This window comes from Chinchilla lanigera, unplaced genomic scaffold (assembly GCF_000276665.1).
Source record: "Chinchilla lanigera isolate Chin_1 unplaced genomic scaffold, ChiLan1.0 scaffold00005, whole genome shotgun sequence".
Classification (NCBI taxonomy): Eukaryota; Metazoa; Chordata; class Mammalia; order Rodentia; family Chinchillidae; genus Chinchilla; species Chinchilla lanigera.
In genome coordinates this window covers 13,634,235-13,650,631 of record NW_004955406.1, presented here as the reverse complement: position 1 = coordinate 13,650,631, position 16,397 = coordinate 13,634,235, and the positions used below count along the sequence as shown (strand labels likewise).

The 16,397-nt window shown below is 38.5% G+C and overlaps 1 long non-coding RNA gene across 3 annotated transcripts in view; it reads left to right on the top strand.

The window, feature by feature from the left end:
• The window catches only part of LOC102005337, an 84,089-nt gene that overhangs the window by 65,524 nt on the left and 2,168 nt on the right, over positions 1 to 16,397 (top strand). For all 3 annotated transcript variants that reach the window (XR_001236426.1, XR_001236427.1, XR_001236425.1), the window contains 2 exons: positions 5,885 to 6,046; positions 13,194 to 13,303. This is a non-coding gene — a long non-coding RNA (uncharacterized LOC102005337). The remainder of the gene's footprint in view (positions 1 to 5,884; positions 6,047 to 13,193; positions 13,304 to 16,397) is intronic.

Below are 16,397 nucleotides of genomic sequence, written 5' to 3'. Positions count from 1 at the left end.
ACTTTATCTTTTTAATTAATTAATTGATTAATTAATTTCTCATTCATATTAATATGGCCTTATGGGTTCCTATTTTGTTCACTGGGCTTTAACCTATTTTCATCATATTGTAGCATTCATATCATTTTTTGTGCACTTCCTTTCTTTTAGAATAAGATAGTCTAAGTTCAGGTTGTAATTTTCCTGCCATTTCTTTGGAGAGCCCTGCTTCTTTTTAGTGAAGGATGGTATTTAGAAATTTTATTAGTCAGTTTGGGCTGCTGTGACAAATCCATAGAGTGGGTGCTGATAATTGATAGAAACTTATTTCTCATACTTCTAGAGATGGACTGGTATGTCCAAGATCTGGGTGCCAGCATAGTTGCCTTTAGACAAGGGTTCTCCTCTGAGCTGCAGACTGTGGACTTCCAGGGTGCCTTCAAGAGGTGGAAGAGGCAAGTCAACTTTCTGGGGCTTCTTTTATAAGGGCACTAATCCCATTCGTGAGGGCTCCACCCTCTTGACCTAATCACCTACTCCTGAGTCCCACTAATGCCTTTATTCTGGGGGACAGTATGTCAACATACATAGGAGTGTTGAAGAGACACAAATATTCAGACCATGGCAGTGATCAAAATATGGATGCCAAGTGTTTCTTGCTGGGGCCTCTCAGTGGAAACACACACACACACACACACACACACACACACACACACACACACACCCCTTTATGTCTATATGCTAATATAAGTATATATACCTAAAACATGCATTCACATTGATACTGATAAAGTCAATCCAATAAGGCAAAGTTGTTTTAATTTTCTCTTTTCAAGTTTGTAATTCCTTTTTCTGATGCGAGAAGCTTTGATCAAATTTCTTTGCTTCACCCTGTTCAGACTGTGACATGCCAAGTTGTGCTGATGTCATTCCCCTCCTGCTCGGGCCCTGACACGCCCTGCCAAGCTGTTTCTTCTGTCTCTCTTCCTCCCAGAGTGGCTCCACTGCCATCGCCTTTGCTCCCCGTGTCGACGTCCTCCTTACCCTACTCCAGACTCTGCTGGCTCTGAGCGTTGGAGTTGCCTGCCTCCTCCTTGCCTGCTGCTGTAACGTTCACCTTACAGGATTTTTACAAGAAGGAGCTGTGCAACTTATAATGAAGCCCTGCTGTGTCTTCATGGTGGTATAGGACAAGTTCTTTGCAGAGTTCTTGGAACATAACAGACACTTTCAATAAACGTTGTGAAATAAGTGAATAAATAAGTGCTCAATCACCAGGGCTCCTGTGGAGGATAAGGAGAGAGAAACCTGGTGTTGATGAGACCTGTAAACTCCACCCTCAGATGAATGTTTTTCTTCCCAACCAGTTCTGAGCTGCCCATATATTCATTCATTCCAATGTCTATGTAGTGCTTTTCATATTCCAAGGCTCTGTTTCCCGCGTGTGAGTCAGAATGGGGTTGTGGGACTTCTACCTCAGTCTTAGGGAAGGCATTTTTATTTCCTTATTTGTGTGCTTGTTTGCTTGCTCGCTTGTTTAGTGCCTGGTTCTGAATTGGGAGACATAGTGAAAAAGACATGGTCCCTGCACAAAGAGGTCTGAAAATCTGCAGGAACGTGCAAAATGTAACGGGATAGGCTCAGGGTATAATGCAGCTGAGAAACAATGGAGCACCCCTTGTGTATTGGCTAGGGCTCTCTAGAGGCATAGAAAAAATTATTTATATATATGTATAATTTTTATAATGTGTATTTATTTATGCTAGGGGATTTATTAGATAGGCTTACCGGGTGAGAGGCAGGGTAGTCCACAGTGGCTATCTCTGCACCAGAGGATCTAGTACCTGCTTAGTCCCACAAATCACCGAACAGGAGGGATCAAAGATGCAGCACCAATCCAAAAGGAAGGCCTGGAAGTTCCCTGGAGAGCCGCTGGTTTGAGTCTAAGTTGAAAGGCTGGTGAAGCTGGAGTTTAATGTCCATAGGTGCTGGCACCACTCAGGCAGTACAGAGCTTTTCAAAGGCAGGCTAACTTCCTCCTCCTTCTCCTTTCTTTCTTTCTGGGCTGTAAGCCTACTGGATGGTGCCACCCCAGTCAGGGTGGGCCTTCCCCCTGCAGTTTGCTGAGCCACACACCAAGCATCTCTGGAAACACCCCAGAGACACACCAGAAATGTGCTTTACTAGTCTGCTTGGCATTTCTTAACACAGTCAAATTGACACTCATGAATAATGGTCATGTTGCTTCTATCAAAACTCTGTTGTTAATTTATTACAGAAGAAGTAGCCAGGCTGAGCACGGTGGCGCATGCTTGTAATCCCAACTACTCAAGAGGGTGAAGCAGATGGACTGCAAATTGGAGGCCAGCATAGGCAATTTAGCAAGACACGGTCTCAAAGAAAAAAGGAGGGGGCTGGGGAAGTCGTTCAGTGGTAGCTGAACCTTACTAACAACAATAAAAAGCCAGTATAGCAACTGACGTGGCTCCCTTCTTCTTTCAAGAGTACTTTAAACTACAGGGCCTGCGGGTGAGAAATATGCTGAGATTATTTTCTAGATCCAATCACACACACCCACGCTCTGTGTAGCCTTTTCTGTACTGTTGAGATCAGCCAGCTCCATCATTTCCTAGTATGAATCACAGTAAAAAAAGAAGAATACACACATCACTATAGCCGGTTTAGTTCCTAGTTCTATTACTTTTAAAAACTACAATAAAATTAAACCTAAGATTTACACTCACTCAAAGTTTGGTTTTACTAATGAGGCACAATGTGATAAGATATTTGGGGCCAGGATTGTTTATCATCTACATTTTTATTGTTATGAAAACTTAACTTCCTTATGCCATTCTTACTAATGTAAAGGATCCATGATTCAGAGAATGGATAAAGTTACATTCACTTCAGTATTGACTATGAAAAGGTACTTGACAAACACATTAATAATATATGCATGGTTGAATAAGCCATGTTTAATATATTAAAATAACATACACTTTCAAATACACTCGAGTATTGTGGCCAGATAGCCTCCAGTTGAATCCTTACTATATTCTCGATTGCTGTCTGTGAGTACGGTCTACGAACTGAAAATAGTTCTCTCCCCGTATATATAAGTGGTTAAAAAAGAGAAAAATATGCTGTGATGTGAAGATTTCAATGTTTATTAAGTTTTATTTGACCTGAGCTATATCCATCTTATGTATTATCTGTGGCTGCCCTTGTTTTATGAGGGCAGAGTTGAGTAGTTGCCAGGGAAACCATAGACTAATAAAGCCAAAAATGTTTGCTGTCTGGTCGGCTATAGAAAAGTTTCTCTTCCCCTGTTCTATATCTATGGGATAGCTCAGTGAGGAAAAACAGACATAAACCCCTGCCTTTAGGAAGCTTGCATTTAATATAAGACAGTAAGTAATAAATGTAAATAAATTATATATACTATGTCAGAATGTGGTAAATGTGATGGGGAAAATGTAGAGCAGCATAGAGTTGATGAGGGATTTTTGTGGTAGGGGAGGATGTTATAGTTTAAAAGAGGGCAGGTAGGTTTGGTCTCCTCGAAAAGGTGACATTTAAGTAAAGACTTGAGGGAGAGGTGGGAGTAAAGCCTGTGGGCATCTGGAAAACGTATCCCAGGAGAAAGGATAGCAATAACTCTTTACAGGATCATTGGATAGCTTAAATGACTTAATAATTTAACAAAGAATAGTACGTGGACATGATAATTTTTCCGAAAATAGCTCTTTGTTTTACTAGCTATAGGTGCTACTTTCTGCAGTGGGCTGTGGTAATCATGTGGGGTCCTAATATCTAAGCTGGATCTGTCCCAGAATTAGCTGTCATCCTGGAATGAGACAGAGCTCATCCCTAGAGAGTTTCTCATCTGTAAGACAAAGCTCCTCCTAGAGAATCACCATCCCAGGAGGTATCATGTCTGTGGCTTGTACAGTTACAAAATATAGATCTGAAAGCTTGTCACCATACACACAAAAGGACTTTCTCTCATACCACACAATAAATCAAACACTGTTCTTTGAGAAAGGCTCTTGCTAAATTGCTGTGTTTCCCAGGCTGGGTTTGAACTTGTGATCCTCAGCTTCCCCAAGTGTTGAATTTTATGGAATGATTTTTTTTTTCTGCATCTATTAAGTTGATTGTCTTGGTTACTTTTCTCTTCTTGCTGAGAGAAAATACCTGACACTCCAAATTAAGGAAGGAAAAGATTATTTGGCTCACAGCTTCTCCATTTTGTTTATCTTTTCAAAAAAACCCAACCCTTTGTTTTGTATTTTTAGTTCTATTTTGCTTATTTCTGCTCTGATCTTTTGTTATTGCTTATACTGATTCTGGATTTGGTTTGTTCTTGCTTTTCTAGTATCTTGAGGTGCATCATTAGATTGTTTATTTGAAATCTTTCTCTTATTTTGATGAAGGTACTTATTGTTTTTTAAATTTTATTTTATTAGTGTACATTTGTGAAACAATAATTACACTTGTTTGTTATCTATCTTTCTATTTATCAATCTATCATCTACCTATCATCTATATAATTTATCTTGATTATTATTATTATTATTTGTCTTTTTGAGACAGGGTCTCACTATGCAGTTCAGGCTGGTTTTGAACTCACTTTTTAGTCCAGGGTGGCCTCAAACTCACAATGATCCTCCTGCTTCAGCCTCCCAAGTGCTGGGATCACAGTTGTGCACCACTACTCCCAGCTCTTGATTATATTTGATATGCTTTCCCTTCTTAACTACTGAAGATTCCCTTTCTCGTCTTCAAAAGTCTACCTCCATGTTTCTGATCATCTGTGTTATATTTTTTAAATTATTGATATTTTTGGTTTCTCATATAAGAGAAACCATGTGATATTTAACTTTCTATGTCTGATTTATTTCACTTAACATTATAGTACTAACATCCATACATTTGCCTATGCATGACTCAAATTTATTCTTTATAGCTGAATACTATATAATATGTATCACATTTTCTTTATTTATCTGTTGATAAATAACTTAGTTATTGGAAATTGTGTTACTATAGTGTGGCTGTATGTATCACTGTAATATGATAACTTTAATTATTTTGGAAGGATATCCAGGAGAGATGTAGCTGGATCAATGAAACTTCTCTTTTTAATTTTTTGAGGGATCTCTATACTAATTTCCATAGTGGATGTACTAGTTTACATTCCCACCAACAAGAAAGATTCTCATCCTCCGCCCAATGCTTGCCAGCAAGCATTTGCTGTTTTTGAGTCCTTAAAGATAGTCATTCTTACAGGAGTCAATGGAATCCCAGCATTGCTTTCATTCGTATTTCCCTGATGGCCAAAGATGTTGAGACTTTTTTGTATACTTATTGGCTCATTTGCACTTTTTCTTTTGAGAAGTGTCTATTCATTTCAATTGCCCTCTTTTAATTGTCAAAATTATTTTTTGGAGTCTATTTTTTGAGTCCTTTATATAGATACTAATACTCTATTTTAGGAATAACTGGCAGCCCTGCTCCCCCCCCCCCCATTTTTTAGGGTGTCTCTTCATTCTGTTGATTATTTTCTTTGCTATGCAGAAGTTTCAATTTGATGTAATGCCATTTGTTGATTCTTGGTGTTATTTCATGTACAGCTGGAATTTTGTTTAAGAAGTGCTTGCCTATGCCTATGTATTGAAGTGTCTCACCTATTATAACTTCTGGCAGATTCAGTGTTTTTGTTTTTATACCCTGCTGTTTAATCTATTTTGATTTGATTTTAGTAAAAGATGAGAGATGGGTCTAGATCAGTGGTGGCGAGCCTATGGCACATGTGTTATTGTGATTTTCTTTTAAGACAAAAGATGTTACTGTAGAGCTGTTTTTCCTAAACTGAAACCTCAATGTTCAAATTTAATTGCAGCGTTGGCACTGTTGCATCAGGTCGAGGTCTGGGGAGCTGGGGTCCTCCTGTGAAAAGATCCTCAACTTCCTTGGTTCATCTCTCCACACTACCAGGAGTGTAGATGTGGAGTGAGGCTGAGTTAGAACCCAAAGTCTCTCCAGAGGAGAATGAGAAACTCAGGTAAGGAAAGTGAAGTAAAGCAGAAGGTTTACTGATAATTTTGCAAAAGACGTGGCCGGGGCGGGGCTGCCACACCAAGGTGTACGGCGGGGAGAAGCTCAAGGCGAGGTCCTCACCTGTTTTATTGTTCTGTTCATATCCATAGGGGTAAGCTGAAGTTTAAAAAATAATTCTTTCTTTGACTGGTACAATTCAGGGTCATAGCCTTCTCTTCTGGGGTGAGCCAAGGTTCACAGGAGCTATGGGCACATAGTAGAAAGCATGCAAAGGTCCTACAAAGGGCAGCCCTTTGAAGAACATAACTTCATGAGTAAGCATGCTGTTATCTCCTTTACGCTAGCCTCCCAGGTCATGCCCTGTGCTGTCTATTCCTCTCTAACTATCCCTACAGCACTTTGGGATAAATCAGTGGATTTTGGGTTGCAGTTTGGCAAAAAGTTCACCATAACTGGTTTAGATTAATTATTTTTTGCATGCATGTGAATGACCAGTTTTCCTAGCACCATTTGTTGAAAAGCTATGTTTTCTGTAGTGTTTGTTTTTATCCCTTTGTCGAAAATCAGATGGCTAAAGGTGCACAGGGTTGTTTCTCTGTCTTCTAGGCTATTCCGTTGGTCTACATTTCTATTTTTGTGCCATCACCATGTTGTTTCATCATTGTAGCTATGTAGTGTAACTTGAAATCTGGGATTGTAATACCTCTCATTTTGTTCTTGCTCAGGATTGTTTTGGCTTTTGTGGGTCTCTTCTGGTTCCATTTATTTAATTCATTTATTTATTTCTGAGACAGGTTTTCACTGTGTGGTGCAGGCTGGCCTTGAGTTCACTTTGTAGCCCAGGCTGGCCTCAAACACACAGTGATCCTTCTGCCTCAGCCTCCTGAGTACTGGGAGTGCTGGGATTATAGACATGTGCCACCATGCCTGGCACTTCTGGGTCCATTTAAATTTAGGCTGGTTTCTGGTTCTGTGAGGAATGCTATTGGTATTTGATTAGAATTGATTAAATATATGTATAATTTGGGTATTATGGCCATTTTGATAATATTGACCCTGCTTTCCATTTTCTAGTGTCTTCTTCAACTTCTTTCTTCAGAGCATTATAGTTTTTGTCATAGAGATCTTCCACCTCCTTCCTTAGCTTGGTCCCTAGGTTCGGAATATTTTTTGAAGCTACTGTACATGTGATTGTTTTCCTGATTTCTTTCTCAATAGGTCTGTCACTGGTGTACAGGAATGCCATTGACTTTTGTGTGTTGACTTTATATCCTGCTACTTTGCTGAATTTGTCTGTCTTCTGATCTACTGTTTAAAAGATCATGTCATCTGCAAACAAAAATATTTTGACTTCTTCCTTTCCTACTTATATACTTTTTATTTCTTTATCTTGGCTGACTGTTTTGGCTAAAGTTTTGAGCACTATACTGAGGCAGGAGTGGTGGGAGTGGACACCCTTGTCCTGTGCCTGATTTTAGAGGGAATACTGTCAGTTTTTTCCCCATTTAGTCCAGTGTTGACAGTGGGTTTGTCATAAATGGCTTTTTATCAGTTTGAGTTAAGGTTCCACAGCATCTATTTTCATCAGTTTATTTTTTTATCTTGACTGATTGCTACATTTTGCAAAAGTTTTTTTCTGCATTGTTGTGGTTTGCAAGAGGAATAATTTTGCAAGGGGAATAATTTTTGCAAAGGGAATAATATAATAAAGGACACATATTTTATAAGATTATTTATAATAGTCACCCAAAAAATCATATACAAGAGAGTGAAGGAAATCTGTCCACATAGAGACCAAAGAATCCAGCTGAGGGCCTGGATCCCACGATAATGTCCTGCATGAGTCTAGAAGACCTAGAGCTCATAGCAATGCCTCTTTGATTCATTGATCCTTTGCATTGTTTAATTAGTCTCAATTTCATGGATTGCCACTCTGACCTTTGTAATTTATTTCTTTCCACAAGTTTTGGGTTTGAATTGCTCCTGTTTTACGAGGGCCTTGAGACATAGCATTAGATTTTTGCTGCTTGGTAACCCTCTGTCTTTCTAATATAAGTACTTACAGCTATAAACTTCCTTTTTAGAACTTCTTTCATTGTGTTCCACAGGTTTTCGTATTTTCATTTGATTCTAGGAACTTTTTAAATTTCTTTCCCAATTTCTTTTGTGACTCATTGATTATTAGAGAATGCATTATTTAATTTCTACTTGTCTGCATAATTTCTATGATTTCTTTTGCTGTTGATTTCTAGTTTCATTCCCTGTGATATGATAGAATGCAAGAGATAATTGAAATTCTTTTGTTTTTATTTAAACATGTTTTGTGGCATAAGATATAGTCTATTTTATCTCCAAAAGTTCCATGGATTGTGAGAAGAATATGTGTTCTGTGTTGTTGAACAAAATACTGTAGATATCTATTAGGTCCATTTATTCATTTGTATGTTTTAACTGTGATATTTCTGTGTTGAATTTTATTTTCCTCTTCTATCATTTTGGTTTGAAGTCTGTCTGGTTTGAAATTAGGATGACTACTCTTGCTTGCCTTTGGGCTCCAGCTTCATGGAATATTACTTTTTCTTCTTTTCACTTTCAGCTTAAGTGTTTCTTTGTAGATGAGGTGTGCTCCTTGCAAACAACATATAGTTGGTGGGAGTGCAGCCTGGTACAACCACTGTAGAAATCGATGTGGAGATTCCTCAAAAAACTAGGATTCCTCAAAAAACTAGAGGTCCAATTTGACCCAAGTATTCCCCTTCTAAGTATTGTCTCAGAAGTATTAAAAATGTCATACCACCGTGATGTATGTGCACCAATGTTTATAGCAGCACAATCTGTAATAGCTAAATCCTGGAAACAACCAAATTGCCCATCAACTGAGGAATATATAAAAAAGATGTAGTATTTTTATACAATGGAGTAACGCTCAGCCATAAAGAAGGATAAACTTGAGACTTTTAATAGTAAATGGATGCAACTTGATACCATACTAATTAGTGAAAAAAGTCAGAATCACATGTGTAAACATTATATTGTCTCCCTGGTGTGAGAAATGGAAAGAGTAAATAAGGTCTAAAATGTAGGATAGATATTGTGAAATGGAAAGAAATTGTTAAAAAGGACAAAAGAGCCAGGATTGGGGGAAATAGAAAAGAAGGAAGGGAAAAGAAAGAAAAAAAAATGCAAGTTAGTTGTACAATTAGTGTCTCTTAGTTTATAGAAAAGGAGGGCTTGCGGTTACATTGATTGGAGAATTTTTTATGCCCATACCTTGTACTCTGAATAACTACTTTGAAGATAAAATAATATGCAATGTATTAACTATTGTTATTCTCCTATTATCTTGTTATGAAATTCTGCATCACCCTTTTCCATTAAAAAAAGAGCAGAAGCTGAATGACTACCACAGAGAGCTCTATTTCTTCTCCATCATCCTGAGCAGCTCTATTCTGGTCCAAATAGATCTACCCAGGAGATCAAACACCCTCCTGTTAATTGGTCCCACATGTTTTAAAAGTAAGCTTAACAAATGACTGGTGTTACTAAAGCACACTTTTCAGAGGATTTCGCTCCCATTTCACAAGAAGTTATCAAATTGCTTCGTATAGCCACATTCAGTACATATTCTGAGAGGAGTTCTACTATGCATACATTTTTCCATGTCCTTGTCTTTCCAGAACTGTTGTCCTGTGGTTAGCTTAGCCAGCCCCTTAATCTTTCTAACCCATGCACTGTCATAGGGGTGCTGAGGCAGTCATCCCAGCAGCCTGTATGAAAAGTCCTTGTTCCTATTAGCAATGTACAGTGTAGGCATGTGTTGCTTGGCAGCTTTTTTGCAGCATTATTTTTGCTCACATGATGACTTTAAAAATCTATGTGTGTGGGTTATTACTTGTGTTCCACCCCCTAATTTCTCACGGCAGGGTTCCTTGCCTGCCCAGTGAGTCTTTCTCTAAAGTTTCTATTCCAGAAGGGGCCCCTCAGCCTAGCTTCTTATGTAAGTTTTTTCTGTATCTTTGGACCTCTTCCTGTTTTTTTCACTCATGATACTATAGCTAGATCTGATATCCCTAACTATCTATCTTTTGTAATTTAACAGTAAAAATTAAGGTTATAAAAACAGCAGACTGTTTCTTCACACTTTCAGGATTTCTAGCTCTCTTTAGTAAATATAGACCCAGCATGGGCAGTGGAACCAGCCATATCCCTTTTCAAGGCAATCTTTGATCTTCAAAATGTTCATGTTTATTTTATCAACATGGTTACCTACTGCAGCCCACACGCAGTGAGGGGAAATGTTTAAGTACTTGAAAGGCTTTTCCACCAGAGTCAGCAGTGACTTGTCAGCAAACAATTTCTGAGGTGCAACTTTGGTCGTGACAGCCCTCCTTCAAGAGCACAAAATTTGAAAAGGGAATTCCGGAGACTTTCAAGTTAAGATGTTGTGTTTCACGAACATATGACCTTTCCTTTCATGAACATGAGATGTATATTTCATGAAAATATGATCAGAAGGTACTTGAAAAATGTCTCCAAACAAAAGAGATATTCATATGTCTTTTCCATTACTGTTTATTATCAGTGTCTTGGTTACTTTTCTCTCGTTGCTGGGACAAAATACCTGATGCCCAAAATTAAGGAAGGAAAGGTTTATTTCTCTTACAGTTTGTAGAGGTTTTAGTCCATACTTGGCAGGTTACAAGGCAGAGTGGCACATGGCAGAGGGCTACAGCTCATGGTGGCAGAACACAGCAAAAGCAAGCACAAAAGGGAGGAATGGCAGCAAGCAGCCTCTTCCTCTCTCTTACATATGCAAACTATCCACCCCAGGGTGGGTGTAGCTCTCACACCCATAATCAATCAAACTCTAAAAGCCTGCCCCATGACAGCATGAGGCTTTGGGGGGACACACAGACACAAACCATAACAATCAGCCTGGCTAGCTGATGGTTGGTGGTATGGCTGCTGGTCTGTGGGTCACCATAACCTGGGTGGATAATATGGCTGATAATGAGTGGATGGTCAAATGGTAACTAATGACAAGATCCTCACCCAGTGTTGTGTATAATATTGATGTGCACAGGATGTTATCAAGATCTTGTCAACTCCTTCAACCTCTAAGCTCTGATAGCACCTGGAACATCAGGGATCACCTGCCTCACTAATCTCAGGCTTCAAGTAGCTTCTTCTATTTATTCTGGTGTGTTGTACACATAACATTATTTTTTTCATTGTCTTCAAGTTGAAAGATTGGAAACAGACCTGCCCTTAAAGACCAAAAGTATTGGATGGATGGAAAGTATAGCATGAAAAGAAAAAATGAAAGGAAATGAGACCAAAACAATGTAATAGCATGTGATAATGTGCATTATCAGTACATTAATGTGAAAAAAGTGAGGAGACAAAGGAGAGTATCACTGTACAGCTGAGATCAGGTATAATGACTTTGTTTCTGCCACTTTTGCACTAGGGATCAAACTCAGAGATCACTAGGCAAGTACTCCACCATTCTGGTAAATCCTCAGTCCCAGAATCCACCTCCCAATCCATACTGGGAGTCAGATCCAAGGTCTTGCTCCTGAGCTACACCTTTCTCCTTTTTAAATTTTGAAACACTGTCTTGTTAAGTCCCAAACTGCTCAGGCTGGACTGAATTTTCTTTCTTTTTTTGTTTAAGTCTTAAGCTTTGACTGACATTTAATCATTTGACTTCTTACAGGTACTATGTTTTAGAAATCTTTTTATTTAAAACATCTAATATACTTACCATATAAAAATATTTATTGAATGAGTGTTGAAAAAACCAGACATGCAATGATTGCAAGAGGAGAAATTTATTTATTTATCCACTCAACAAGCATTTTAGAGCCACTATGATATACTGGGATCTGAGATGAGTTAGAAATGCCATAGTTTTCAAAGAACCTGCAGATTAGCAGAGGAGACACACTGAGACTACATTATTACAAATGGCATAACAGAGGCTAAACCAGATAAAATCAGACACCAAGAAGGTCAGTTTTTTCCTGGAAGTGGTTAGGAACTAGGAGGTGATGCTACAACTGAGTTCATTTTAAAAAGTTGATTGAAATACAGTATACATGGTCCTGACTTAGTGATGGCTCAACCTGTAATTTTTTTACTTTACTGTTGTGTGAAAGCTTTAGTGGAAACCACACTTTGAATTTCGATCTTTTCTTGGACTAGTGAGAGGAAGTATGGTACTGTCTCAAAATGCTGGGCAGTGGCAGAAAGCCACAGCACCTAGTTAGCCACAGAGTCATGAGGGGAAGCAACCTGTACTCTATAGTGTATGGGAACTTGTACTGTATAATAGTACTATGATGCTAAGCTATGATACTCAGTAGATTAGGTGTGTTAAATGCATTTTTACTTATGTTTTTAGCTTACAATGACTATATTATGATGTAACTCCACTGGAAGTCCAGAAGCATCTGTGTAGTAGACACACAGCTCGGTGAAATATGACAAATTGAGTGTACCATGCCATGTAAACCAGCAACAGTAAACCCCAGAAACATCTCTAGTTTTTCCTTCCAGCTCTACTTCCCTAAGGTAACACCTTTCTAACTTCAAACAGGAAAGAGCAGCTGTGCCTATGACCAGTACTTTGTATAATAGGAATCATACAGAATATACTCTTTTGGGTCTGGCTTCTTTCAATAAACATCATGTTTGTAAGATTCATCTATATTATTGGGTATAGAGTAAGGATTGTTCACTTTCATTATCACATACTATTACATTTTATGAATATGCATCCATTAATTCATTCCTCCATTCATCTACCCTACTGTTTGATGGACATTTCCAATCTTTGGCCATTACAAATGGCGCTGCTATGAAATTCTAGCATGTGTGTTTTAAAGAACATGTGTGTGTATTCCGGTTGAGTATGCAACCATGAAATTTCTCATTCCTATGGTATACCTAGTTTTAATAGATAATTCCATAAAGTTTTCCTTAGTGTTGTACTAGTTTATTCACTGAGCAGCAGCATGTGAAGGTTCTGGTTGCTTCACTTCTTTTCATAGGTTAATGTTTTTTGTCTTTTTATTTCAGCAATTCTTGTGGCACTACATTGTACTTAAGCAGATTTCTGTTTTTTTGTTTGTTTGTTTTTCTTCCAGTACCAGGAATCAAACGCATGATCTTGTGCTTGCCAGGCAGGCGCTTTGCTGCTGAGCTAAATCCCTAGCCCCTTAAGCAGACTTCTGGAAGATGCACTGTGACTTGTTAGGTAAGTGAGCTGGTAGAAAGAGCCCAGGGGAGGATCAGAAAGGGTGCTTGAAGGTGGACCACTAGAACCTTTAGATATAAAGCTTCATGAGCCTATGAACTGAAGTAAGTCAAACACCATTCAGCATGCTCTTGTCATCTACAAAGTATTGTTGATAGTAGAAGTTTCTAGTACAGTGAACAGTGGAAATGGGCTTTGTAGTGATGCAAGTTGTCATGAGCTAATGAATCAAGCACAGTTGTAGGATTATAGCCCTGAAAGGAAGAAACAAATAGCAGCCCAAATGGGAGATCCTGTGACATTAACGGCTTATAGTGAGTACAGGTGAAAAAATTGATAAAGATTTTTAAACAATGGTGCTCCCATAGGGACTCATCAAAAAGACATCTTTATCTAGAGAAACGAGTGTGTGTAGAGCATGGTGCTTCAGGGAGTGTTTAGCATTTATAATAGTACTTAGTAATAATATGCCTGTGTCTTCTGTTTGCCTACCACATGAGACATTTTATACTTTTAGTAACAGAAACCCCAATAGTATATTGAAGGGAATTACTGTCAGTATGTTCAGTTAAAGATAACATTTCCAAGTTTTCTTGCAGTTAAGTTCTGGCTAGCTGCATATAAGTGTAAATATAGTATGCCATTGCTGGATACTGTTTTTACCAGGGAGCAGACATATCCTTATATCTCTGCTCTCCTCTCTGATGGCTTAAATGGGGTTGAGATGACTGAACCCTGAACAACCATATTGAACCATTGTGCTGAGGATGGCAAAAGCAACTCGAATACTTGATTTGATGAAGTCCAGCACTGGACTGCCCAACTCTGGCTTTTTCTATGATAAGGAAATCAATCTCTATTTTATTTAAGACAGGATTCTTTCTTTCGGTTAGACTGTAGTAGTCCAATCTAATATGAACTATTCTAGCAAGCTCTGCCTAGAACAAGTATATATAGAGAAAGGAGAGGAACTTTTAAGTATGAGAACTGCCTGGTTAGTCCTCATAATGTACTATAGACACAGTATCTGTATGGAGCCCAATACTCTACAAATATGCCCTTGTTGAATTGAATTGTCACACAAAGCAATGTAAGAGTAATATTTTCCTATTGTTGCTATGACAAATTATATATGCTGTATTATTATAACAAATGTTTTACTTGAAACAACACAAATTTATTCTTTTACAATTTTGATAGGCAGAAGTCCAGAATCAGTTTTACTGGACCAAAATCAAGGCATCGGCAGGCCTGTGTTACTCCTTGTAGCTTTGGGGGGAACCTGTTTCTTTGTTTTCTTCTAGCTACTGGAAGCTGCTCACATTCCTTAGTTCATGGCCTCACATTATTCTAACCTTTGCTTCCATCATCATCTCTTCCTTTTTGACTATTACCTTCCTACTTTCTTGTGTAGGGACCCTGTGTTTACATTAGCTGTGTCTGGAGAATCTAGGATGTTCTCCCCATGTTAAAAATTTATTTAATGACATTTGCCAAGTCCACTTGCCACACAATGTAACATAGTTACTGGTTCCAGGGGTCAGGATATGAACACATTTTGGAGACCTTTCTCAATCTGCCGTAATCATGTGATAGTCTCATCTTACAGTGTGAGTTATTAGTATTTATGTGGGTCAGGTGGAAAGTAAAGTTGTGAGAAAGAAGGAATATTGATTTGGAGTTAGCATATCTGGGAGTCCCAGAGCTGTGTTTAAATAGCTGTGAGCTCTTGGACAAATCATTTAAATTCTCCTGGTTCTAGCTTTTCAGTTTGTGAAATGAGATATTGGACTAGGTCACAGAAGGTAAATACCTGCTGAACACATTGCCAACTCTTCCTTCCATACCAATGGCACAGATGACTGCCGTGCACCTATTTATTTTGTGAATGTGTGTCCCAGAGATGACACTAAGCTGAAATCTATTTTCTCTCTCTGAACAATCTCAAGGCCTGCAATTTAGGCCATTACCATTCCATCATCCTTAAAATGTGATAACTTCATCATGGATCATTGAATCCCCCAAATCAATTGACTCCCTTTTGTGAGAGTTGGTGGTCTCTCTGTCGTCCCTGGGAGAAAATGGCGAGGGGACTTAGAAAATAAAGACAAGAGATGATAGCTGGGGTCAGGTGGAGTTACCTCTTGCCTGATGAGCATGAGGACTCACCTCAACAGTAGGAGCATTTATTTTATACATTTGCAAAGTAGTATCATGAGAGATAATTTTGCCTAGTGACTAAGACTAAGACTAAGACTGTAATTGTCCGAGCAGATACTTTTTTTCAATACTGAAGTAACTTGACTGCCTGAGGCACTCTGGCTCTGTCCCATCCTCACACACATGACCAAGGATCAACTCCAGTGGCTCCCAACACCTTTCTTTTCAGTATCCCTTCTCCTCCTTGAATTTTGTTTGGACTCTATGCCTATTAACTTGGCTAATCAGTATTTCATATCTCCCCATTGTCCTTAAAAAAAAAAGAAAAAGAAAGGAAGAAAAGAAGCAAAAGATCTGAAAGGTCCCTAGCTTCCTTATCATCAGGTTTAAATGACAGTTGACTAACACAGATACCCTGCCCTGCACCATACCAAAGACCCCATGAGCTATTAGGCCATACATATATTTGTATTTATACATATACTTATTCTTAAAGTTAGAAGCTCATGTCCGTTCTCCTTACACACATTAATTGCCTCTTTCTAATATGCAGAGAACATAGAAATCATCTATACTCCTTCTTGCTGGACCTGTAAGTTAGAAAAACTCTCCCCCAGACAATTAAAGATATGTATTTTGCGCTATGGAAAAAACTGAGACAGGATGTGAACTCCCTTCTATGGGAAGGAGTATAATATAAAGAATACACGGCCGGACCGCAGTTCTTCATAAAGATCAAAGCCAGTACTAAATAAAACCCCCCCCTCAGACTAGTCAAATGATCACATTGATTATGATCTGTGGTTTCTGGAAGGCATTATGAAAAATGAAAGGCAATTTTCTATTAAAGCAATGTACCTTAGCTTCTGCTGAGATTTGCCGAGCCTGACTTTATTTTGGTTTGCAAGATTTTCCATAGAAGAGATAACCCTTC